The 27,876-nt window shown below is 38.3% G+C and overlaps 1 long non-coding RNA gene across 1 annotated transcript in view; it reads right to left on the bottom strand.

The window, feature by feature from the left end:
* LOC112625359 overlaps positions 1-27,876 on the bottom strand; it is a 269,763-nt gene that overhangs the window by 216,993 nt on the left and 24,894 nt on the right. The window lies entirely within an intron of this gene.

The raw sequence follows: 27,876 nt of genomic DNA, 5'->3' as shown, positions 1-27,876 counted from the left end.
TGCAGTCTTAGGGCAAGGGACATATCTTAGAAATGATGGGAATATTTACCAGTTCTTTACAAGTCTTTTCCATCTGTGATTCTCCAACTTTCCAGCAGTGGAGATGGCCATGACAGCACATGGAAGTGGCTGTGTACTGCTGGGAAGCGCTAAAAGCCTGAAGTGAATGCCACAAAAGAAAAACTTTCATAATCTCATGTTTTAGATTAGCATTCAGGAAAGTTGTATATTATACTTCTAAACATGTGTTTGTTTTTGTATTATGATGATAGAAGAAGCACCACGCTTATGCTCTAGGTTTATATAACTCCTGTCACATCGCCATGTGGCCAGATGTAGCCATATCTTAGTGTAAGGAACAAGGACTTCAAGTTTCTGTAAAGACGTCAGTCTGCCTCACAGCAGGCACAACACAGACATGGGGCTTCGCCTGTCCCATACTGATAACAGCCTTATCCCTAATCTCTTCATCCAGACCCATCTTACTCTCTGCTTGCCAGTCTATCCACAATTTAATCCACTTCTAATCCATCATTTCTCTTCCTTTCATGACTTCACTTTAAACCACTTCTTGGCACTGTTTTCCAACTTTGACTTTTAGCTTGCCTCTTCATCCTCATTTTGGAGACTCCATCTGGCTACATTGTTTTGACATGCCTTGGTTTCTCTCAGACTCTGTTTCTACCAAGACCATCAGGTCTCCCTGGATCCAGGTTCTCCCTAGAACCATGAGTGAATCCCAGAAAACAAAACAAGTTAATATTTGTCTCCCAAAGAATTAAGAAGGCAAAGCCTGGCTTAAGTAAATATTCAGTGTATTCGTAACCCAGGGCTGTCATAACAAATTGCCACAAACTGAGTGGCTTGAAATGATACAAATTTATTCTCTTACAGTTCTGGAAGCTAAAAGTTCAAATTCAAGATGTCAGCAGGGCCAAGCTCCCTCCAAAGGCTCTAGAGAAGAATCCTTCCTTGACTCTTCCAGCTTCTGGTGGTTGCCAATAATCTGCTTATAGCTGCATGACTCCAATCTCTGCCTGCATCTTCACATATGTTCTCTTGTATGTCTGTCTCGGTTTTCTCTTCTTAAAAGGACACCAACCATAGGATTAGAGCCCATCCTAATCAAATATGACTTTGTATTAACTTATTACATCTCCACGGACCTTCTTTCCAAGTAAGGTCATTTTTGAGGTTCCAGGTAGACATGAATTTGAGGGGGACACTATTTGACCCAGTATTTCAAGAAATGTTGATTCCTTTCTTTATAACATCAGGAAAGGGAGAGATGATGGGCTACAGAACGTGTCTTAGAATCTAATTTGTCAAACACTGTTTTATAGGTCTGATGAAGTTCTTCAGCTCCAGTGTCCTCTCTGAGACACCTTCTTGTCACCAGACACCGCATATGCTTTAAGGTACCTGAGTCAATCACCCCAATTTGTGATGTCTCATTAATAATTCTGGTACCATTTCATCTTGCATTTGTTGTGGAAATGTGGGCTATGCCAGGCACACCCCACAGTTCTAAGATGAATCAAATCCCAAATACTCTTGATTACTTCATTTGCCTTAACAAGACTCTAACTACCTCAATGGAAAATACACTAGCTAATCAATGACTGATGTTTATGCCCTTCATAGCAAGTGTTCACTAAGTGCTTTTGAATTAAATAATACCAATAACAACAACATGTTAACAGCCACTGAGAGTTTTCTATGTTCTAGGTCAACATTGTCCAGTAGAAATAAAATGTGAGCCACACGTGTTATTTTCAAATATTTTGGTAGCCTCAATTCTAAAACAGTAAAAAGAAACAGATAAAGCGAATGTCGACAATATATTTTATTTAACCTAATATTCCTAAAATATTATTTCAATACAGTATAGTCAAATTATAATTTTAGTATTTTAAAATTATTAATAAGATGTTTTGCATTTTTATCCTAAGACTTAAAAATTCAGGGTGGATTTTATATTTACAGCACATCCCAATTCAAACTAGCCACATTTTAAGTGCTCACTAGCCACACACAACTAGTGACTACCATATCAGACAGTGCAGTTCCAGATGCTATGTTAAATACTTTATAAGCATAATTTATTTAAACATCATAATAACCTGCAAGGGGATATTATATGTGTTCCCACTTTTCAGATGATGAAACTGAGGTTGAGAGAGGTTACATAATTTTCCTAACATGACAGAACCATTCTATGCTCTTAACTGCTATGCCACATTGCCACCAACCTGGATAGATGGATGAGTGGATGAATATAAAGTTCTTTTTTTATGTTGTTCCTTGGATTCTGAGGTTTTGCTTCCCTTTCTCCATGAGTCTTTCTCTCCATCGAGAAAGTACACACACACACACACACACACATTCATACACTGGACCAATATTTTTCAATCTTCCTCACATTAATCACCACCTATGTCAAAATTACCTGAACTCCCCAGTTTCCCAAGCCCTACTCTTAGATTATTCTCATCCAACAGGTCAAAGAGAGCTTAGAAATCTATGCTACTAATTTCCAGGATTAGGATTCTGATGCCTGTTAATGCAGTGTTCACAATTTTGGCTCATCTTAGGTCACCTGGAGCTCATGCCTGAGCTCCGTCCACAAAAATTTTCATATAAATAGTCTGGGATGAGACATGAGCATCAGTTTCTTTTAAACAAACAGCTGGGGTTGAAAATCCTACATTGACATTTGAGTTCCACTCTCAGCCATGTTTCTCTGCTCCTTGCCAGTCTGGATAATTATGCATGATAATGTTTAGAAGAATCCGGAGGAATGAATTTAAAATTGTCTAGTTGCCAGGTGTCCAGGTGGTCAATTAGGACAATGAGCCACACTGAAAGTAATAACCAAGCATTTATTCACTTACTACAACAATGCAAGCAAGATGTAAAAAGAGGTGCTGGCTCCCCTGTGGTCCATTTTTCCCTACAGAATGGCACTGGGCAACAGTCGAGTGGATGCAGCACAGATGGGAGCGGTTGTCTCACAACTGAGGAGCGCTGAACAAAAGCCTTCTTCCTCTTACGAACATGTCAGCTAGGAGAAGAAGGGCTAGGAGTAGAAAGATACTGAATCAAAGTGGAGAAGAGTGCCTCAGTCAAGGCTTTCAGCAAGGAGGCTTCTGAATGGATATACCTGTCTAGAAATGCAGATATTCAGGTGAGCGTGGCTGGCCCAAGGCGGGGCTAAGTTCTTTTTTTTTTTTTTTTTTGAGACGGAGTTTGGCTCTTTCGCCTGGGCTGGAGTGCAGTGGCGCAATCTCGGCTCACCGCAACCTCCGCCTCCCGGGTGCAAATGATTCTCCTGCCTCAGCCTCCCCAGTAGCTGGGACTATAGGCGCGTGCCACTACACTCGGCTAATTTTTTGTATTTTTAGTAGAGACGGTGTTTCACTGTGTTAGCCAGGATGGTCTCGATTTCCTGATCTCGTGATCCGCCCGCCTTGGCCTCCCAAAATGCTGGGATTACAGGCGTGAGGCACTGTGCCCGGCCTGAGTTCTTGACTGCATCTCCCTCCAGAGAACTGCAATTCACTGGCAGTGCACCAAGTCTGGTGTGGGGAGGGTAGCTTTCCCGCCACAAGGCCTGCCGGACAAAGCCTTGTACCTGCCTCTAGTTGGGCCTGTAAGATCACACATAAGATTTTGGCTTGGAACCAGTCTCTTCAAAAAGTCCATAGTCCAGCTGTGTTGGATGAGCATCAAGAATTAATCTGTATGCCCTGAATTCACTCCGCAAGTCTGTTCTGAAAAAGCAAGCCAGATCCTGACCATGGAGATTTGGCAGAGCTGGTCATCAGGGACCCACTCTAACACTTCGCCTGCTTTCTACACAGACCCCTTACACTATATGCTTCCTAACAAGCCCAGAACAACTGACTCTGCCACCCACTCCGAGCACCCACTAGGGGTTTTGTTCAGTTACAAGCGACAGAAACCCAATTTAAACTGGCTTGCACCACAAAGGAAGTTCTTATCCTAAGGAACTAATCAGTCAGACCAAAGACAGAGCTGATTTTAAGGATGGTCAGATAGATACAGAGGTTCAAATATGTCACAAAAAAATCTCTTTCTAACTTTTTTTGTTCCGTTTTCCTACATGGGGGTTTCATCCTCCAAAGGCTCTTTCAATATGGCATCAAAGACAGCCCAGGCTCAACCTTTCGTACAGCCAGCAATCTCAGAGAATAGTGTTGCTTTTTATCCACTAGTGACCAAGGCAAACTCAAAGACTGTGATTGGCTCCTCTAGGATCACATGTCCATCCTTGAGCCAATCACTTGGCAAGAAAGGCAGAGCCACATCATTTTCAACCCACCAGAAATACATGAGAGGTAAGAGAGTTCCAAGAAGGAAGGAATGCTGAATATACAAAAAATGGAACAACTAATACAGCTTGATGTGAGGATACAATTTTGAAAACTTGTTCTAAAAAAATCTATTATGTTTGTTAATCCTGTCTTCATGAAGAACATAAATTACTTTTTTAGAAAATGGGTTTTGACCAGGCATGGTGTCTCATGCCTGAAATCCCAGCACTTTGGGAGGCCAAGGTGGGTGGATCACTTGGGGTCAGGGGTTCAAGACCAGCCTGGCCAACGTGATGAAACTAAAAATACAAAAATTAGCCAGATGTGGTGGCACACCCCTGTAATCCCAGCTACCTGGGAAGCTGAAGCATGAGAATCACTTGAACCCGAGAATTTGGAGCTGCAGTGAGCTGAGATTGCACCAGAGCACGCCAGCCTGGGTGACAGAGTGAGATACTGTCTCAAAAAAAAAAAAAAAAAAAAAAAGAAATGGGTTTATCCCAGAATATTTTAAGGGGAATCAAGCCACTACCTCAAAAGAGGTGAGAAGAAAGAGGGATTTCTCGTCTGAGACTAGAAAAGACCCAGGTATTAGGTCTGAGATTTTACTGAGATCATTTCATTGAAGCCTTAGAAGGCAAGATGGGAAAACTGAAGCCCAATAAGATAAGGCACTTGCTCAAGAACGCAAAACTAGCAAGTAGCAGAACAGCTTTTGCACCCCAAGTCTACTCTCTCATGAAACACAATGTTGGTTTCTTACTATGCCCAGTTGGCTGTATTTCCACAATACAATCACGTAAGTTTTCTCATTTGTCCTCACAACAGAAAATGAGGAATTTAAGGCAGCACTATTATAGCTATTTGAAAATACTTTCTCCAGGTTAGTCTCTAGAGCTATGACTGTAGGCCCAGCTACCAGGGAAAAAGACTTAAGAGCATCCACAAGGAATTCTTGGCATCTCTGAACATCACACCAGCCATTCAAGAGAGAAGGCAATGTCATTCCTGGCTCCTCACATTTTCTAGTGGTGTCTTTTACAAAGAAACAATATATTTCCTACACAGTTTTCCTCATTCCCCACTCACTTCCCATGGAAGCTCCCTGGAAGGCACTAGGAGAATAATCCCAGCCCAGTGCTATTCACATCCCTAAGCACATAGCTTAGGGAAGTTCTGTTATGTGTACACATCAAATTGAGTGTGTTCCCATATGTTCTCACCCATAGGTGGGAATTGAACAATGAGATCCCTTGGACACAGGGCAGGGAACATCACACTCCGGGGCCTATGGGAAGGTGGGGGTCTGGGGGAGGGATAGCATTAGAAGAAATGATGTAAATGATGAGTTGATGGGTGCAGCAAACCAACATGGCACATGTATACCTAGGTATCAAATCTGCACGCTGTGCAAATGTACCCTAGAACTTAAAGTATAATAAAAAAAAAAAATGAGTGTGTTCAAGTTGCTTATAAAACCAAACTAATTTAATCTATTTTATATGATGGCACTTGGTATTTACCATTTTCTTCCAGCCATCAAGGAATAAATATCGGGCAATGTAAAGAATTTCATCCTCAGAATCAAATACATGGTGGTTTGAATCCTGACTAGTATATCCAGCACATAGTAGGTATATATGTCACGTTGTTTTCTTTCTCCATCTGGACAGTTTGATTCAAATGTAATATAATAAAAGAAAACTTAAACTAGAAGCCAGAATATTTGTATTCCATCCTTCCGCTGCCACTAATTTACTCTGTGACCTTGTTAAGGTGATGTAGCCTCAATGTTCCTTGGCTTCCTCATCCTTCAAATGAGAATAATAGTGCCAGTCTAGCTTACCTCCAGACTATCAGGGGATTCAATAAATGAATGTTCATGAATTCATTGTGAAAACTATAAAGAGCTACAGAAATACTAGGAATCACACTGGGCCATACGCCTCATCAATAATCTCTGGGGCAGCCTTTGGAGAGCATGCACACTGGCAGAAAGAAATACAAAGTGGCTATTTCACTTTGCAAGGTCACTGCTGTGCTATAAACATTGACAAGCCTGAAGAACATGGAGGTCAAATACCAGGGAAATCCTTCATGCAACAGAAGATTTTGTCAGCAGAACTGAGCAGAATACCAAGTCACAGACGGTTTCCTAAAGGCACATTTAACTCCCTGGTCAACGTTTCGAAGCAATTTAGAAAAGTCTTCACAAACCATAGACTCCTAGATATTTAAACTTGGAAGAGAACCTCAGAAGTCGTAAGTCCAAATGCTTCATTTTACACTTGAGGAAACTGAGGCCTAGATTCACACAGCTAATTTTAAATCCACAGTTCTTTCTATGATGCCAAGTATCTCCCTGAAATACAAATAAAGAATGGAAAATTCTCAAAATCCCAGAACACCTTGTTTAAGTAGAATTGCTACCACGCAGAGCCTCAACCTGTACTCCAGAGGTGGCTGTGCCTCTGTAGGATTTGGAAACTGGGAAGAACAGTGGGCAGGATGCAGAAACCCCATAGACAGCATAGTTTATCAAATTAGTGTGGCATTTGAGGTACTTCAGATGAAAGTCACCACAGAAATGCTCATCTTTTCATGAGATAACTAAAAGAAATACTGTTTCACATTATAGTACACCTCGCTAGATTTCTATTAAATTTCAAAGCTGCTCTGTTTAGTTAAAAGAGTTCAGCCTTTTCTGAAATGACTGACTCCAGGGTTTTAACTTTCCTGTGGTACTTTTAATATGACTGTAATTTTTTTTCCCCTCCAGGCTGGAAACAAGAGTTTTGTCATGGATGAGGTGTCACAGGAATGAAGGAGTCCTAGAATACAAGCCTTGACTCAGCAAGGAGAAAGGAGTCTTCTTTTTCTTTATTTGTTGGAACACTATAATCTCATAAAAATAAGTAAAGAGTTTTGTTCACCCAAACGATTGTAGCTCGCAGAGGACATGGTCAGAAAACACATGAGTGTACACAACTAACCTGGGGTTGGAGCTCAGCCACCCTCTTCCTACCTACAAAGGAAACAAAACAGCTCCCAGCCAGTCTCAGACCTGAAAAATAATTAGGAATAATGCCCCAGCTTTCATAAGTAAGGTATGCTTGGGTATGTATTGTTATCATTTGAATCGTGTCCCCCTAAAAGAGGTGAAAATCCTCAGCCCCCAGTACCTTGCAATGTGACCTTATTTGGAAATAGCCTCATTGCAGATGGAATTAGTTAAGATTAGGTCAAAGTGGGGTAGAGTGGGCCCTTAATCCAGTATGACTGATGTCTTTATAAGGAGAAGAGACACAGAGACAGACAGCCAGGAGAATGACACGTCTCAATGCCATGTGATGACAGAGGCAGAGAATGAAGCAAAGCAGTGGCAAGCCAAGGAATGCTGAGAATTGCTGGCAACACTAAAAAAGAAGCTAAAAAAGAAAAAAAAAAAAAAAAGCATGGAACAGATTCCCCCCTAGAGCCTTCAAAGAGAGCATAGCCCTGCCAACACCGTGATTTCAGACCTCTAGCTTCCACACTATGAAAGAAGGCATTTCTATTGTGTTAAGTCACCCCCTTTGTGGTACTTTGTTACAGCAGCCCTCAGAAAATAATACACTTTCCAGGGACAACAAACCAGGACCAGGACAAGGACATGCAAAGGGGAAAAGGGTGCAAAGCAATTCAGCCTGAATATTCAGTGCCTTCCTCTCCTGGCAGGCTGGGCACTCAAACTCAGGTTTGAAAAATAGTCTCTTCTGTCACATGGCTTGGGAGAAAGAGGGAAGCAGGAAGGCCACCTTTACTGCTGACCTGGCATCATAAAAATAATTAGCGAATTGCCACAAGGTGCTTCCGGAAGGTGATTCAGACACTGCTGCTGTTCAGCCTGAAAGAACGGCAGGAATTGGTCAGCCAAGCTGCTAATGCATTACTTTCCGAGGAAACGACTGCGTTTATGAGCAAATATTACTCCAAATTGTTCTCACAGCAAAGAACATCTATTCTGCACCAGGTACATCCATATTTGGCTCACAGAGAATAGCCTCAGGTGTGGAACAAAGGTCATGTGGGTCCCAGTAAGTGGATGTGACAGCTCCAATCCAGTTCCAAAGCCAGAGGGCGGCCAGTCTGCCTGTCTGGAACCAGGAAGCTCAATTATGCAGCTTCCCAGAAACAGACCATTATCCACGAAGTTCAGTGCATGGAACCCAGACCCTCAAAGTTGGCCACTGTAAAGCTTTGCAAGGCTATAAGTGTTGAAAAAGTGAAAAATTAAGTACCTTGCTTTAAATATGTCTATTGAGATGCTCTTAAACTTGATCTCCATCTTTTCAACAAGTTCTGTGTTTTTTTTTGTTTGTTTGTTTGTTTTCCTTTTTGTGGAGAACGGGGTCTCGCTATATTACCCAGGCAGGTCTCGAACTCCTGGGCTCAAGCTATCCTCCCGCCTCTGCCTCCCTGAGAGCTGGGATTACAGGTGTGAGCCATCACACCCAGCTCAACAAGTTCTAATAATCAAAAGCTCTCATTTTTTAATTTAAAACTCTCATTTTTAATTTAAACCAAGTATGTTTATTTTACACAAACATACACACACACACACACACGTGTGTGTATGTATATATGTAAGGGATCATTCTTTGGCTATCACTTCGATTTTCATTCTCTATTATTCACTGAAAAGATAAACATTGACCTTGAATGTAAGAACACCAGGGCAAGACAAATAGGACAAATGATGTTCCTTGCTACCATTTGTTTACTATTCTGACATTCCAGACACCATGCTGAATTCTTCAGGTATACTATGTCTTTCAATCCTTGCCAAAGCCTATGAGTTAGGGCCCTTTATTATTCCCAAATACAGATGAAGAATGAGGCTCAGATGATTTACATGAATGATGTAACCAAAGTCCCACAGCAAGTTCAGACAAAGCTGAGATTCAAGCACAGATCTGTTTGTCATCAAAGTCTGCCCTCTTATCCACTGCACTACCTGTACTGCCTCATATTCAAAATAGAAAAGAATTCCAAACACTGGGTCTAATTTGTAATTCCAACACCTCAGGCACATCTCTATCTACCTTTCCCAGAGCAGGTGAGGATTTATAAACTGTAAAACACCATGCTCCAACAATAAACACATTTCTCCTTAGCCTTCTCTCTCTATGCTTGGCACATGCCCAGGAGGAACTTTTCTGCTTCAAGAGGATGTTGATACAGCATGGTCACTCTAGTTCAAAATAATCTATTACATACTTGAAAATTGCTGAGAGAGTACATCATAAATGTTCTTATCACCAAAAAAATAATAACAATGTTAGGTGATTGATGTATTCATTAGCTTGTTTGTAAAAACATTTCACAATATACACAGATATCAAAACATCATATTGTACACCATAGATATAGAATTTTTATTTGTCAATTATATCTCAGGAAAGCTGGGAGAAGAGAGAGAGAGAGAAGAAAGGGAAGGAAAAAAAGGCAAGGAGGGAAGGAGGTGAGGAAAAGAGAAAGGAGGGGGAGAGAACGAGTTAACAAAACTAAAAACAAAAAAGGAGAAGGATTTTGAACAGAGCCAGCGGGGTGGGTGATCCACATAAGGGCAGGCAACATGAGCAGCCATTGGTTCTTAAGATGAGATTGGTTGCAAGGGGGGGAAGCACAGAATGAAGTGGACTCTGTACTCAGTGTGGGAACAGAAGAGCAACTGAAGTCACTCGACAACGATGGTAATGAAAGCAACACAGAGTGCAGAAGCATCCTTTTTCTCCCCTGTGAGGGTCTGTAAACCATGGGAAGAAAAATCAATTGAAAGCTATGAAGGAAAAGCAACTCATTCAGAATTGTTGGAGTTCTCTCCCCTCTCCTTTGGGACATATGAAATGTCTCACTCACCTACTTTTAAATCAAAAACAGAGAACATTATTCAATAAGTGTCACAAATAGTTAAACAGATTATGTAGCAGCCATAGATTGAAATAGTATGCCTCCATCAAAAGTCATATTTTCAAGAATATTTAATGCTATGATGAAGCAGCTATGTTATCTGGGGTATATACCCTGGGGTTCATCATCACGTGCCAGGAAAATTTTGGACACGGACACACATGAGGAGTTTAGGAGCAGAGGTTTAATAGGCAGAAGAGAAGAGAAAAAAAAACAAACAACAATGACAAAAAAAAAAAAAAGAAAAAAAAAACAGCTCTCTCTATAGAGAGAAGGGTCTCTGAGTTGAAAAGACTGACTGGCTGGGGCTGGGCACAGTTCCATTCACGCCTGTAATCCCAGCACTTTGGGAAGCCAAGGTGGGTGGATCACAAAGTCAGGAGATCAAGATCATCCTGGCTAGTGCAGTGAAACCCCGTCTCTACTAAAAATATAAAAAAAATAGCCGGTGTGGTGGTGGGCGCCTGTAGTCCCAGCTGCTAGGGATGTTGAGGCAGGTGAATGGCATGAACCCGGGAGGCGGAGCTTGCAGTGAGCCAAGATAGCCCCACTGCACCCCAGCCTGGGCGACAGAGCAGAGACTCTGTCTCAAAACAAAAACAAAAACAAAAACAGACTGGTCGGATGTGCTGGATTTCATAGTCCAGTTTGAGGAGGTAGTGTCTGATTTACATAGGGCTCACAGATTGGTTCGATCACGCATGACATTTACATAGTGTGTGGGGAAGGCTGGTTGCCCCATCCTAATCTTATTATGCAAATGAATTATCATTGGCCGGCCCATCTTGTCTGCTCCTTACTGTTCACGTGGCTTGTAGACAAAGAAAGATGGAGCTGCCATCTTAAACATGTCCTGTCCCTAGTTCCTGCTGGCATTCACTTGTGGAAGCTCCCAGCTTGCTTCTTTGTGTCTGCAGCTCGACTTTACAGACTGCTGTTTGTTAGAAAATAATTTGGGGCTGCTTTTCATTAAAAAGAATAGCCTTACCGAGGACTTCCATACCCTCACATCTGCCCAACGATTTCTTTTTAATTCCTGTATCAATGAGACAATGCTAACAAGGAAAAAGAAAAAAAAAAAAAAACATGATCAAATGTGCCCTTAGAGTAGAATCTTATTTCTTTAAAATAAATGTAATGTCTGCTCATTTGAATGGAAAAGAGAGTGAAAGGAAATATACCCAAATTGTTAATAGTGGTTATCTCTGGGTGAAGACTTAGTAAGTGATTTTTATTTTTTCTTTACAGTCTCTGTATTTTTGAACATCTTTTACAATGGCCATGAAATATTTTATAATATGACAAAAAATAATCAATATTTTAAATACTTTTGGTAAATGCTAAATAAAAATATTGGGGTGGTATATCCGAAGAGCCAAGTTTCCATTCTGACTGCTTCAAACCCCTTTTCCAGCCTGTGCCTCAGTTTTCTTATCTGCAAAACCCAGGGGTTGCTCTTAATATCTAGGGTTTGGTGCTTCCATTATACACTGTGACCAGTTAGAGAATGTAAGTGAGAGGAAGAAATGTGGAAAAAAATTTGAAGGGAGAGGGGATGGGAAGGATTCCAACAGAGAAAAGAAAGGGAACGCTAAGAAAAGAGGTGTGAACTCAGAAGTTTTTGAGGTGAATGCTGATTGTAAGAGACTGCATGCTGTTCATCAGGGCTCTGTGTTTAAAACTCATGGCACTTTGAACCTTCGATTAGTTACAGATCTTCATCTGCTTTAATTATTAAACCTTCAGACATCCTGTGGAATAGTTTCTTCATACAAGTCCACCAGGATAGAAATTAATCTCTAGGCTAAAGCAGGAGTGACTGTAAGAATGTGATGAAATCAAACTGAAATCTGGATCAAGTGCCCCAGGCCAGAAATGACTCACCCTTGAAATAAAGCAATTATTTGTGTTATCTGCCCAATTCACCTTTAGCCCTCAGTTTATATGGAAAACAATTCAGTTAAAGATGGTACTGATTGACTCTAGTTTACCAAACACTCAGAGGTCTCTTCTTTCCACACCTCTAGGTACTACACAGTGACTTGTGGACAAAACTTTCCTCTTGTCTAAGCTGATGACTGCCAAGGCCTCAATATTCCTGGAGGCACAATGTGGGAAACCGTAATTTTCACTCCACTGATAAAATTAGAATCTCCATATTCTGTCTCTCTTATGTCCCTTACAGCATTCAACTGTTTGAAACATAGAATACATACAGTAAATATCTTAATTCTAGGATAATTATGATATTTCAAGCCTAGAGAACCTCATGGAAAATAAGAAGGCCATCAAAATTAAGAAACACGGTATGGCAGATCTTTAGTTAGAAGCCATGAAATGACTGGACTATTGTAGTATCTGAAAAAAAAATTTTCTCAATTTCTTGTTTGTACAGACTGCTTTAGAGTTTACAATTATATATAACTTTGCAGTAGGCAGTACTGCATTAATTTTCCAAATTTACAGGGGCCATGCAAATTTCAATAATAGATTCAGGAAGGTTTAAGGTTGAATCCCCTCATTGTAAGATTTTGCTTATTCAGTGAAGTGTAGGGAAAGCAGGTTCTGGGGCCAGATTACAATTATGACACTGGGTTAAAATTCTGATTCTGTCATGTACCAATTATTTAACTTCTATGTGCCTCAATTTTCTCATGTGTTAAATAGGGGGTGATGGTAGTACTACATAGGGTCATCATGAAAACAAAATAAAAATGGATAGGGCACTAGCGAGATTGATAAAGAAGAAAAGAGAGAAGATTCAAATGAACACAATTAGAAATGGCAAAGGTGATGTTACCACTGACTGCCTGGAAATAAAAATAACCATCGGACACTATTACATACACAAACATGTAAATGAACTGGAAAACCTAGAAGAGATAGATGAATTCCTGGACACATATGCCCTCCCAAGACTGAACCAGGAAGAAAATGATTCCCTGAACAGACCAATAATGAGCTCCAAAATTGAATCAGTAATAAATAACCTACCAACCAAAAAAAGCCCAGGGGCAGATAGAATCCTAGCCAAATTCTTCCATATGTACAAAGAAGAGCTTGTATCATTCCTTCTGAAACTATTCCAAAAAATCGAGGAGGAAGGACTCCTCCCTAACTCATTTTATGAGACCATCATCCCATCGTGTTACAAAACCTGGCAGAGACACAAACACAAAAATAAAACTTCAGGCCAATATCCTTGATGAACATTCAGGTAAGAATCCTCAACAAAATACTTGCAAACTGAATTCAGCAGCACATAAAAAGCTAATTCACCATGATCAAGTAGGTATCATTCCTGGGATGCAAGTTTGCTTCAACATATGCAAACCAATAAATGTGATCCATCACATAAACAGAACTAAAGACGAAAACCACATGATAATCTCAATAGATGCAGAAAAGCCTTTAATAAAATTTAATCTCTTCATTGTGAAAACCCTCAATAAACTAGATATCGAAGGAACATACCTTAAAATAATAAACACCAGTTACGACAAACCCACAGCCAACACCATGCTAAATAGGCAAAAGCTGGAAGCATTTCCCTTGAAAATTAACACATGACAAGGATGCACTCTCTTATCACTCCTATACAACATAGTATTGGAAGTCCTGGCAAGGCAATTAGGCAACAGAAAGAAATAAAGAGCATCCAAATAGGAAGACAGGAAGTCAAACTATCCCTGTTTGTCAACAACATGACTCTATGTCTAGAAAGTTCCATAGTCTCAATCCAAAAGCTCCTTCAGTGAATAAACAACTTCAGCAAAGTTTCAAGATACAAAATCAATGTACAAAGATCACTAGCATTCCTACACATCAACAACAGCCAAGCCGAGAACCAAATCAGGAATGTAATCCCATTTACAATTGCCACAAATAGAATAAAATACCTAGTAATACAGCTAAGCGGGGAGGTGAAAGATCTCTACAATGAGAACTACAAAACACTGCTCAAAGAAATCAGAGATGACACAAACAAATGGAAAAACATTCCATGCTCATGAATAGGAAAAATCAGTATCATTAAAATGGCCATGCTGCCCAAAATAATTTACAGATTTAATGCTATTTCTATCAAACTACCAATGACATACTTCACAGAACTAGAAGAAAAATCTATTCTGATATTCAAATGGAACCAAAACAGAGGCCAAATAGCCAAGGCAATCTTAAGCAAAATGAACAAAGCTGGAGGCATCATGTCACCCAAGTTCAAACAATAGTATGGGGATATAGTAACCAAAACAGCATGGTACTAGTACAGAAATAGACACATAGACCAATGGAACAGAATAGAGAGCCCAGAAATAAGGCCACACACCTACGGCCATCTATCTTCAACAAAGCTGACAAAATAAGCAATGGGGAAAGGATTCCCTACTCAGTAAGTGGTTCTGAGACGACAGGCTAGCCATATGCATAAAATTGAAACTGGACCTTTTTCTTACACTGTAAGCAAAAATTAACTCAAGATGAATAAAGATTTAAATGTAAAACCCAAAACTATAAAATCCCTGCAGGTTGTCCTAAGCAATGCCATTCTAGATATAGAAATAGAAAAAGATATAATGATGAAGGTGCCAAAAGCAATCACGACAAAAGCAAAAAATGATAAATGGGATTTAATTAAATAAGAGCTTCTGCATAGCAAAAGATACTATCAACACAGTAAATACACAACCTATAGAACAGGATAAAATTTTTGTAAACTAAGCATCTGACAAAGGTCTAATATCCAGCATCTATAAAGAACTCAAGCAAATTTACAAGCAAAAAACAACTCCATTAAAAAGTGGACAAAAAACATCAACAGACACTTTTCAAAAGAAGACAGGTGGCTAGCAAGCACATGAAGAAAAGCTCAATACCACTAGTATTAGAAAGGCAGATAAAAATCACAATGATATACCATCTCACACTAGTCAGAATGGCTATTATACAAAAGCCAAAAAATAACATGCTGGTGAGGTTGCAGAAAAAAAGGGAACACTTATACAGTGTTGATGGGAGTGTAAATTAATTCAACTATTGTGGAATGCAGTGTGGCAATTCCTCAAACAGCCGAAAACAGAACTACCATTCAACTCAGCAATCTCATTACTGGGTATATAACCTAAAGGAAGATAAGTCATTTTACCATGAAGATACATGCACGTGAAAGTTCACTGCAGCACTATTCACAATAGCAAAGACATGGAATCAACCTAAATGCCCATCAAAAGAATGATATCATGTCCTTTGCAGGAATATGAATGGAGCTTGAGGCTGTTATCCTTAGCAAACCAGCACAGAAACAGAAAACCAAGAACCACATGTTCTCACTTGTAAGTGAAAGCTACATTATGAGTACTCATGGGAACAAAGAGGGGAACAACTGACACTGGAACCTATTTGAGGGTCGAGAGTAGGAGGAGGGAGAGGATCAGAAAAAATAACTATTGGCTTAGTACCTGGATGACGAAATAATCTGTACAACAAACACAACATCATAAGTTTACCTATCTAACAAACCTGTACATGTACCCCTGAACCTAAAATAAAAGTTAAAAAGAAGAAAATCAAATAATTAAGCTATTTTTCTAGTCCCTGGCACAGTCCCTGAAATTGTTTTAGGGAAATGGAGTAATCACCAACACCTATTTGATTATAGACACGTGCTATAGTCTGAATGTTTGTGTCCCTTGAAAATTCATATATTGAAATCCTAACTGCCAACCTGATAGTATTAGGAGTTGTGGCCTTTAGGGAGGTGATTAGGTCATGAAAGCAGAACCATCACGAATGAGATTACTGCCCGTATAAAACAAGCCCAGGGAAGTACATTTATCCCTTTTACCATGTGAGGACACAGCAAGAAGTTGGCAGTCTGCAATCCAGAAGAGGGTTTTCACCAGAATCCAACCATACGGGCACCCTGTTCTTGGACTTCTTAGCTTCCAGAACTGTAAGTAACAAATTTTCATTGTTTATAATCTACCCAGTTTATGTTATGGCAGCTTAAATGGGCTAAGACAACATGCTTATAATTTACCCCTCTACCTAGTTCCTAAAAATTAGAGAAGACTTACAATAAAGGGAGGTATTACTTAACAGGCTGGTCAGTGTGATCATTATTCATATCAGAAGGTAGCTGAACCAAAATGCCTTTCAACGGGACAATAGACAAAGTATATTCATACAGCGAAATATTATTCAGCAATTGAAAAGAATACTGTTGCTATATGTACAGTAGGGCTGAACACACAGAAATAGTGTTACATAACAGAAGCCAGATGCAAAAGAGTACATAAAGTCTGACTCCGTTAAATGAAGTTCAAAACCAGGCAAGGTTAATCAATGATGATCAAGGTCAGAATTGTGAGGACTAGGATGTTCCATTGTTCTGTTTTGCCCAGAACTTTCTCAGTTTTAGCACTGAAAGTCCCACATTCCAGGAAACCCCTCAATCCCAGGCAACTCCTGTCTCAGGCAAACTGATCATTGTTCCCCCTAGTGATTTCCCCAGAAGAGGAGGTTAGAGACTGGGAAGGGTCACAGGGGAAACTTCTGGTGGAGACTGGCGTGGTTAGAAATGTAGAATTTGATTTAGGAGGTGGTTTTCATACTGTATACATGTGTCAAATTCATTGTGTATAAAAGTGCTTATCAAAGATTAGACCACTTTACTCACTTTACAGTATGTATGATATTACTCATTTAAAAATAAGAAAGGACCTGGGCCTTAAAAGGGTGAGCAGTTGCAGGAATGAGAGGGCCAACAGTGGAGGAGATGGGCATCACAAAGGGGCATTTTCTCAGGCTCCCAGTGGATCCTTTCATCTCTACCTTCTCTGACCTTCTCTCACATCTGACCACTGGACTCCAGGATCTGGCACCAGACCTGTTCTCAAGGAAGGAAGACTAGTTAAGGGATCTGGAATTCAGCAATCCATGGCTTTTGATTTGTGGTCCAATCCAGTTGTGCACACTGACAGCAGCACTCCACCCACAAAGCCTCTGGAGCTAAACCCCATCCAGTCAGAGAATCCAGGGCCACCTTCTACACTAGCCAACACTCATTTCCTTTGCCCCCATTTTCTCTGGCTTCAGCCATCTTTTCTTAGGCCTGGTTTCCACCTCTGCCAAGCCTCTTCAGACTGATGCTTCGGTCAAGCTGTTTGGCTCTTTTAAGCTGGCTTCACTCCTGGAAGCTTCTGGAAGAAATGGAATACGATCTCCAAATCCAGTATACCTAAACATGACCAGCACCACTAAAGAAATTTCCTTGTGGTCTTCAGCATCCAGCCCCCATCCTCCTCCTTCCTTCAAAAAATTGGGCCAGGAGTGCTTAGTAAATATTTGGCATACATGTCTCCAATCCACCTGCCACCCCTAACAGACATCACTAATCAATGCTGACTCTTCAATTTGAGCATGAGTTGAGGTTTTCATCTTCATGTACCCAAGGCTTCCTGTGTGATTCATGATCAGAGAAGATGAGACCTATTTGTTATCACCACACTGGGTTGCAAATTTACAGAAAGACTTTCTTGGTTTTGTGCCAAAGGCATAGATGATATCTCTACTCTAGCCAGTCTATCTGCTACTCAGAGATTACCTGGACACCCCTCACTCAACTGCACTAAATGAATTTGGCCATTCCTCCAAGCAATAGGTATGGTCTTGACAACTCCAGATCTGATCTGCTCTACTACCTAGTGGATGTTAATTTGTTACTGAAATAGTGGCAAAGAGAAGAATAATCTTCCTCTTCTTCTTTGCTTTTTTACTATTTATATTATTTTTATTGAGGTACTGATATCAATAATATGCACTCATCTTAGGTGTTCAGTTGGATGAGTTTTGACAATTGTATAATGTCATGTAACTACCACCCAAAACAAGACAGAACATTTTTCATCCCCTCAGAATTTCCCTTGCTGGTGGAACATTTCTTATCACAGTGAAAAGTCAACAAAAAGTTATCCTTCCATTTCCTTTATGTGGATGGGCTCAGATTCCTAGATGCTTGTTAAATTGCACTCCTGCAAGGGACTACTCCAACTCCAGCTGTAATCTCAAACAGCACCTTGTAATTTTCTGTCTAAAACAAAGAAAACTCCATTCCACTTCTGTTCCTGAACTATTGAGTTTTATCTCCCCAGGCTTTGTTGACCTTCTAAAAGTTTTTATATGTTTTCTTATATCCTGGCTCCTCCACTTATCTTATTTATTGAAGTACCAGTTTTTCAGAATAGACTGTGTAAGTCCTTTTATAGCATTGCACGGCAATCTTGTATATTAGGCATCTTGTGGGAGGGCTGTAAACTCAGGAGATTGTGTTAGATATAGTCTTGGGGCTGCTGTAATATTTTTCTTGCATCTTCTTCCCTGTAATATTATACATTATTAGAATCTATGACTTAAAATCCATTCTTGTCAACTTAAAAGATGTGTGATACGCTCCACATAATCTTTTTTTACTACTCCAAATTTGTATCAACTTCATCAACCCAGAGAAAGGAGAAGTGTTTATTGTGAATTTTTGTAATTAAGGCAAAATTAACATATAATAAAGTATATGGATTTTAAATGTATAGTTTAATGAACTTTGGCAAATGTATATACCTATGTCACCACAATTCCAACAAGGGCATAGATCATCTTATCATTCCAGAAAACTCCGCCTCTCCCATTCCAGTCAGTCACACCCTAAAGAAGCAACCATTGTCCTAATCTCTACTACCATAGCTGTTTAGTCCATTCTAGAACTATGTGTAAATGGAATCGTATAGTACGTCCTTTTTTCTATCTAGTATCTTTCCATGAACATCATGTTTTTGAGATTCACCTGTGTGTTTTGTGTATCAGTATTTTGTTCCTTTATATTGCTGAATAGGATTCAGCAATACTGAATCTACAGCAATGTGTTTATTCTTCTGTGGAAGGATATTTAGGCTGTTTTCCAGTTTGGGCTATTATTAATAAAGCTGCTATAACAATTTTGTAAAAATGTGCATTATAATATTATTTATAATAGCTAAAAACCAGAAATGACTTGAATATTCAGCAATAAGGGATTAGTTAAAACAGTATACAGTAATACAAAAAAACCTGAAATCATTAAAAATTACATTACTAAAAATTCTTTGTGGAATGAAAAATATAACAAAAGGTTTAAGGGGAAAAATAGAATGCAAAATAGTTTTTGCAGTATAGTCTCAACTCTGTTAAATATATATGTATGTATCCATAAATATATATTTTTTATGACAATATAGCAAAGTATTAATGAAAAAATGAAATGTGGCAAAGAATTATGAACTGCCTCCCACTATTAATAAGGTAGTCATTTCACCAGATGATGTAGAATGTGCCAGGTTCTGTTGTTCTACATATTGTCAATCTCTGTGCCTAAGCAAGTTAAAAATAAATCATTTCCAGGTATTCTCATATGTTAGTCAGCAGTGACCTCGACAGTATAAATGTGAAAGATATCCAGCTTGACTCATCCAGAAGGTGACACACATAGGCAAGAGTGTGAAGGAAATAGTTATGAAAACCTGTCCCTGCCATTTCTCCAGTCTCAATGCAGCAGCTTTGTTTGGACACTCATTACTTCTCACCTGGATTATTTCAATTGACTTCTACCTAGTCCCCTGCCACTGATCTCTCTCTACCTTTATCCTTCATACCACTGACAATGTAATCTTTCTAAATTATTCTCTGATCAAAGAACTTCCTATGTAATTCTGCAATGGCTTCCCCATGTCTGCAGAATGATGGCCACGCTCCAACATGCTGTTAAAGGCTCTCCATGGAGCAGCACGTACCTCTTTGTCACTTCTAACTCCATACACAAGTGTTTCCTCCTGTCATTCTTCAGACCATGCCCAGGACCAGCAGGTTCAGATTACATGGGATCAGTTAGAAGCAAAAAACAGAGGTGGGGTTCAAAAGACCAGCATGCAGACCTTAGTAGTTGCTTTGCATTCTGGCCAAAAAAGGTACCATACCAGAGAAACTAACCAACAGCATCACGCTGCAAGAAACATGGTCCATAAGTCTTCCAGGTTTGTCTTAGCCAGCTTCCCCACAAAGCCTAGGGTGCTCTTTTTAACTTTTACCCTGTCAAGAAGCAATTGCTGGTCAGCAACTACCCATAAAGGGAGCATCTGTCCCTTCCCAATCCTAGCAGTGGAGAGGTGATCCAATTAAGTCGTGGTGCTTGCATTAAGTCTTCCTCATTAAGGAAGGTCTACATCTGGAAGAAAAATGATAAAACCTGTCATCACAAAAACAAGGGAAAATATAAAACACACTAGTAGGTCAGACACACAATTTAGAAAGAGAAAGGAGCCAAATGTTAGTACTACAGAAAACCACAAAACTGCAATGAAACATAATAAGAGAGAAATATAAGGTACAAAGGGTATTAAAAAAACAAAAAAGTCACCAACCTGTGATGGTGGATTATAACAGAGAAAGAAAGGAACAAATGATAATCAAAACAACCAGAAAAAAATTCACAAAATGACAGAAATAAGTAATCACTTACCAATAATAACCTTGAATATAAATGAATTACAATCCCATTTAAGAGATGTAAACTGAATGAATTCAAAAAATTATCCAAGTATATGCTGCCTACAAGAAACTTACTTCACCTGTAAAGACAGATACAGACTGATAATAAAGGAATGGAAAAAGATATCACACAAGTAGAAACCAAAAGCTAGCAGAAGTAGCTATACTTATATCAGGTAAAATTGAATTAAGTCAAAAGCAGTAAAAAAAAAAAGACAAGGAAGGTCATTTTATAAAGATAAAGGGTTCAATTAAGCAATACAATATAACAATTCTAAATATATATGTACCCAACACTTGAGCACCAGATATATATAGCAAACATTATTAGATCTAAAGGGAGAGATACACTCCAATGCAATAATATTTGGGAACTTTAACACCCCACTGTCAGCATTAGACAGATTATCTAGACAGAAGATCAACAAAGAAACACTAGATCTAAAGTGCAATTTAGACCAAATGGACCTAATAGACATTTACAAAATGTTTTAAACAACAACTGCAGAATACACATTCTTCTCATCAACACATGGAACATTCTCCAAGGTAGACCACATGTTAGGCCACAAAACAAGTCTCAACAAATTTAAAAATTGAAATTATATCAACTATCTTCTCAGACCACAGTGAAATAAAACTAAAAATCAATAACAAGAAGAACCTAGAAATTCTATAAACACATGGAAATTAAACAATTTGCTCCTAAATGACTATTGGGTCAGTGAAGAAATTAAAAAGGAAATTTTTTTAATTTCTTGAAAAAAAATTAAAAGACAGCATACCAAACCTATGGGAAATGGCAAAAGCAATGCTGAGATGGAAGTTTAAAGCAATAAACACCCACATCAAAAAAGCAGAAAGATTTCAAATAACCTGATGGTGCACCTCAATGAACTAGAAAAGAAAGAGCAAGTGAAACTCAAAATTTAAAAGAAAGCAATAATAAAGGTCACAGTAGAACAAAACAAAATAGATACTAAAAAGATACAAAGGATCAACAAAATAAAAGTAATGTTTTGTAAAGATAAACAAAATCAATAAACTGTCAGCTAGACTAACCAAGAAAAGAGAGAAGACCAAAATAAAATCAGAAATGAAAAAAAAAGATGCATTGCAACTGATATCACAGAAATACAAAGGATCATCATAACTACTATAAACAACTATACACTAACAAATTGGAAAATCTAGAGGAAATGGGACATATACAAACTACCAAGATTTAACCATGAAAAAGTCAAAAACCTGAACAACCCAATGATGCGTAATGAGACTGAATAAAATGTTTCCCAAAAAAGAAAAGCCCAAGATAGCTTTACTACTGAATTCTACCAAACTTACAAAGAAGAATTAACACCAATTGTCAAATTATTCCAAAAAATTGAAGAGGAGGGAATTCTTTCTAAATCATTCTATGACACCAGCATTACCCTGATACCAAAATCAGACAAGGACACGAGAAAAAGAGAAAACTACAGCCCAATATCTCTGATGAACATAGGTTCTAAAATTTCAGCAAAATACTAGCAAATCAAACCCCACATACATCAAAGAGATAGTAGGCCATGATCAAGTGGGATTTATCCTAGAGATGCAAGGATGGTTGAACATATGCAAGTTAATAAATGTGATACATAATATCAAAAGAATGAAGTAGAAAACCAATAAGATGGTATCAATAGATGCAGAAAAATATTTTATAAATTCAATATCCTTTCATGACAAAATTATTGACAAATTAGGTATAAAAGGAACATACCTCAATATAATGAAGGCCATGTATGACAAACCCACAGGTAACATCATACTGAATGGGGAAAAGTTGAAGGCCTTTCCTCAAAGAACTGGAACAAGACAAAGATACTCATTTTCATCGCTCCTATTTAATGTTGCACTAGAAGTCCTAGCTAAAACAATCAGACAAGAGAAAGAAATATAAATTGGAAAAAAAAGGAAGTCAACATGTCCCTATTTGTGGATGACATGATCTTACAGAGAGAGAAATCTAAAAATTCCATCACAAAATCTCTTAGAACTGATAAAAGAATTCAGGAAAGTTGCAGGATACAGAATCAACATAAAAACTCAGTAGTCTTTCCATACACTCACAATGAACTAGCTGAAAAAGAAATTTTAAAAGCAATTTTCTTACAGTAACAACAACAACAACAACAACAAATACCTAGGAATAAAGGTAACCAAAGAGGTGAAAGACCTCTACAAGGAAAACTATGAAATACTACTGAATGAAGACCCAACAAATTGAAAGACATCCCATGCTCACAGAACAGATGAATTAATATTGTTAAAATGTGCATACTACCAAAAGCAATCAACAGACTCAATGCAATCCCTATCATGATACCAATGACATTATTCACAGAAATTAAAATAATAATAATAATTCTAAAGTGTGTATCAAACCATAAAAGAGCCCAAATAGTCAAAGCAATCCTAAGCAAAAATAACAAAGCTGGAGACATCACACTACTTGCCTTCAAAATAAACTACAAAACGGATAACCAGAAACAGCATGGCACTGGCATAAAAACAGACACAAAACCAATGGAACACACTAGAGAACCCAGAAATAAATCTATAGATGTACAGCCAACTGATTTTCAAAAAAGGCACCAAGAACATGCATTGGCAAAATGACATCCTTTCCGGATGCTGCTGAGGAAACTGGATATCCATATGCAAAAGAATGAAATTAGATGCCTATCTCTCACCACATACAAAAAATCAACTCAAAATTGATTAATGGCTTAAGCATAAGACTCAAAATTATAAAATTACTAAAAGAAAGCATAGCAAAAATGCTCTAGGACAGAAGTTCCCAACCCCTAGGCCATGAATCAATACTAGTCCTCCGCCTGTCACAAACCCCAGGTGGGAGCATTACTGCCGGAGCTCCACTTCCCATCAGATCAGCTTCAGCGTTAGGTTCTCATAAGAGCATGAAACCTATCGTGAACTGTGCACATGAGGGATCTAGATTGCACATTCCTTATGATCATCTAATGCACCCTCCCACCCCCGCCACTGCAGGTCCGTGGAAAAATTGTCTTCCATGAAACTGGTCCCTGGTGCCACAAAGGTGGAGGCCACTGCTTTAGGACATGGATCAGGACAAAAATTTTATGGCTAAGACCTCAAAAGCACAAGAAATTAAAAAACAAAAATAGACAAATGGGGCTATATTAAACTAAAAAGCTTCTGCACAGCAAAGGAAACAATCAACAGAATAAAGGGATAATCTTTTGAATAGGAGAAAATATTTGCAAACTATGTATCTGACAAGGGACTGCTTTCTGGAATATAAAAGAAACTCAAACAACTCAACAAGAAAAAATAATAATCTCATTAAAATGTGAGCAAAGGGTCTGAATAGACATTTCTCAAAAGAAGACATACAAATGGGCAACACACATTTTTAAATGCTTAACATCACTCATCATAAGGGAAATGCAAATCAAAACCATGATGCGATATCCCCAGTTAGAATGGCTATTATCTGCCAATTATTAAAAAGTCAGAAAAAAACAGATGCTGGCGAGGTTGTAAAGAAAAAGGAATGCTTATACACTGTTGGCTGGAGTTTAAGTTAGTTCTGTCATTGTGGAAGACAGTGTGCTGATTATGCAAGGATCTAAAGACACAAATACCATCGGCTCAGCAATCCCATTACTCAGTATATAACCAAAGGAATATAAAGTGTTCTATTATAAAGATACATGAACGTGTAAGTTCACTGCAGCACTATTTGCAATCGCAAAGGCATGGAATCAACCTAAAATCCCATCAATAATAGACTGGATAAAGAAAATGTGATTCTTACACAACATGGAATAATATGCAGCCATAAAAAAGAATAAGTTCATGTTCTTTGCAGGGACATGGATGGAGCTGGAGGCCATTATCCTTAGCAAACTAACACAGGAACAGAAAAGCAAATACTACATGTTCTCACTTACAAGCAGGACCTTAATGATGAGAACATGTGGACACATAGAGGGGATCAACACACACTAGGACCTATTAGAGGGTGGAGGGTAGGAAGAGGGAGAGAATCAGGAAAAATAACTAATGAGTACTGGCTTAATATCTAAGTGTTAAGTAATAATATATAAAACAAACCCACATGGCATGAGTTTACCTTTGTAACAAACCTTGCACGTGTACCCTGAACTTAAAATACATGTTACGTAAAAATAATCACTATTATTAAAAAGACAAAAAGTAACAAATGCTGGTGATAATGCAGAGAAATGGAAACTCTTCTACACTGCTGGTGGGAATGTAAATTAGTATAGCCATTAAAGAAAATAATATGGAGGCTCCTCAAAAAACTGAAAATAGAGCTACTACCTGATCCAACAATCCCACTACTGGGTATTTATCCAAGAGAAAGAAAATACGTATATCAAAGGGATACCTGCACACCCATGTTTATTGCAGCACTATTCACAATAACCAAGATACGGAATCAACTTAAGTATCCATCAATGAGTGTATGGATAAAGAATGTGTGGTATATATATACACAATGGAGTACTGTTAAGCTATAAAAGAGAACGAAATTCTGTCATTTGCAGCAACATGGTTAGAACTGGGGGTCATTGTGCTATGCCAAATAATCCAGGCACTGAAAGACAAATACAAAGTTTTCACTCATATGTAGGAGCTAAAAATGTTGACCTCATAGAGGTAGAGAGTAGACTGATGTGGGGTGGTGATAAAAGAGGTCAATAATGAGTACAAGCACATAGTTAGGCAGAAAGAAGAAGTTCTAGTGTTCAAAACACAAATAGGGTGATTATCATTAACAATAATAGATTGTATATTTCAAAACAGCTAGTAGAGAAGAAATGTTCTCAACACACAAAAAAATGATAAATGATATGCTGGGTAGGTAAACTAAATATTATGGTTTGATAATTACACACTGTATGCATGTATCAAAATATCACATATACCCTCATAAAAATGTACCCATATTATGTATCAACTAATAAACAAAGTCTACCCCAGACTAGGAGGTAACAACAGGTTAGTGATCACCCACAGAGGGAGCATCTGGTCTCACCCAGCCCAAGTTGCTAAGTAGTGACCACCAATCCATGGTGCTCTTCTTATGCCTACCCTAGGTTGGGAGGCAGGCCCAAGTCTACATATAACTGTGGAGCATAGCCTTTTGCCCTCCCCACCCTAAGTGGTTGAGCATCAATCCCAGAGACCTCACCCAGCCTTACAGCAAAGCACATAGCCCTGTCCAACTACAGATTCCATATAACAGCACTGCCCAGCCAGGAAGACAACCTGCCCAATATGCAATGCTGTCCCAGCAGAGATTATCACAAAGCCCAGGCAATAGTTCCACCTCACTACAGAGTCTGGTCAGTGTTCTCACCAGACCATGGAGCACAATAAACAGTACCGTTCAACTTTAGAAAACAGAAAGCAACCAAGCCCAACTAGAGAGCTTGACACCAAGGTCTGCTCTCCTTAGATTGCTACTAGTGGCCCATCCAGAATTTCAGGCTAGGCTAAACAATAAAGGTCTATCACCACCAGATAATACCTGCAAAGGCCAAAAGTGGTGGTCACCTCTCCAAATGACCAGACATCAATGAATGGACACAAAGATTATGAAAAAATCAGAGAAATACAATACCACCAGAAGTTAGATAAATCTGCAGAGAATATGGAGATCTAGGAAATGATTAACAACGAATTCAGAAAAATTATTTTAAGGAAGTTCAGAAAATGACAAGAAAATATGGATAGAAAATTAAATAAAATTTGGAAAATTATTCATGAGAAGCTTGACAAGGAAATAGAAATAATGATAAAACAAATAGAAATCCTAAAAATAAAGAATACAATAACTGAATTTAAAAATTCATTGGAAGCTTCAATAGTAGAACTGATCAAGCCGAAGAAAGAATCAGTGAGCTTGAAAATAACCTATTTCAAATTATTTAATCTGAAGAGCAAAAAAAAAAAAAAAGAATAAGAAAAAAGCCTACGGGAATTATAGAATATCAGGTGAACAAATATTTACAATACTAGTTTCTGAAGTAAAAAAAAAAAAAGAAAGAAGCCTAAAAAGCACATTTAAGGAAATGATGATAAAAAGTTTTCAAAATCTTTTGAAACCAATAGGCCAGAGAAGAAAGCAAAAAGAAAATTAAAATAAAAAAAAAAAAAAACTTAAACGAAAATTGAAACACAACATACCAAAACTTGTGACATACCACAAAAGCAGTCCCAAAAGGGAAATTTGCAGTAATAAATGCCTATACCAAACAAGAAGATTACAGATAACATTACACTTAACAAACTAAAAGAGGAAGAATAAACTAAGCCCAAAGTTAACAGAAGAAAGGAAGTAACAAAGATCAGAGCAGAAATTAGGAAACTAGAAAAAAATAGGAAAGTCAACAAAACTAAAGATTGGTTTTTTTGAAGGCATAAAGAAAAATGACAAATCCTTTGCTAGACCAACTAGGAAAAAAAGAGTTTACAATTAAATATAACCTTGGAATTGATGGAAAAACGTTGATTTTCCAAATTTATAAAGGCCAGGTACACTCTTTTGAACCTTTGAACACACAATGAGGAAACAATTTTTGACCTTTACACCATATACAAAAATCAATTCAAAATGTATTAAACACTTAAATATAAAACCTGAAACTCTAAAACCACTAGAAGAAAATATAGGAATAAAGCTCCATGGCATTGCTCTGGGCAATGCATTTTTTGGTATCACCCCAAAAGCACAAACAGCAAAAGCAAAAATAGACAAATGTTATGGCATCAAACTAAAAAGCTTCTAGAAAGCAAAGAAAACAATTAACAAAGTGAAGACAACCCACAGAATCATGGAAAATATTTACAACCATACATCTGATAAGGGGTTAATATTTAAAATATGTAAGGAACTTGTATTAGTTCATTTTCATGCTGCTGATAAAGACATACCCAAGACTGGGTAATTAAT

The sequence above is a fragment of the Theropithecus gelada genome, chromosome 5 (genome assembly GCF_003255815.1).
Source record: "Theropithecus gelada isolate Dixy chromosome 5, Tgel_1.0, whole genome shotgun sequence".
Taxonomy (NCBI): Eukaryota; Metazoa; Chordata; class Mammalia; order Primates; family Cercopithecidae; genus Theropithecus; species Theropithecus gelada.
Note: the sequence above shows the minus strand (reverse complement) of the source record. Positions and strands in the feature narration are given on the sequence as shown.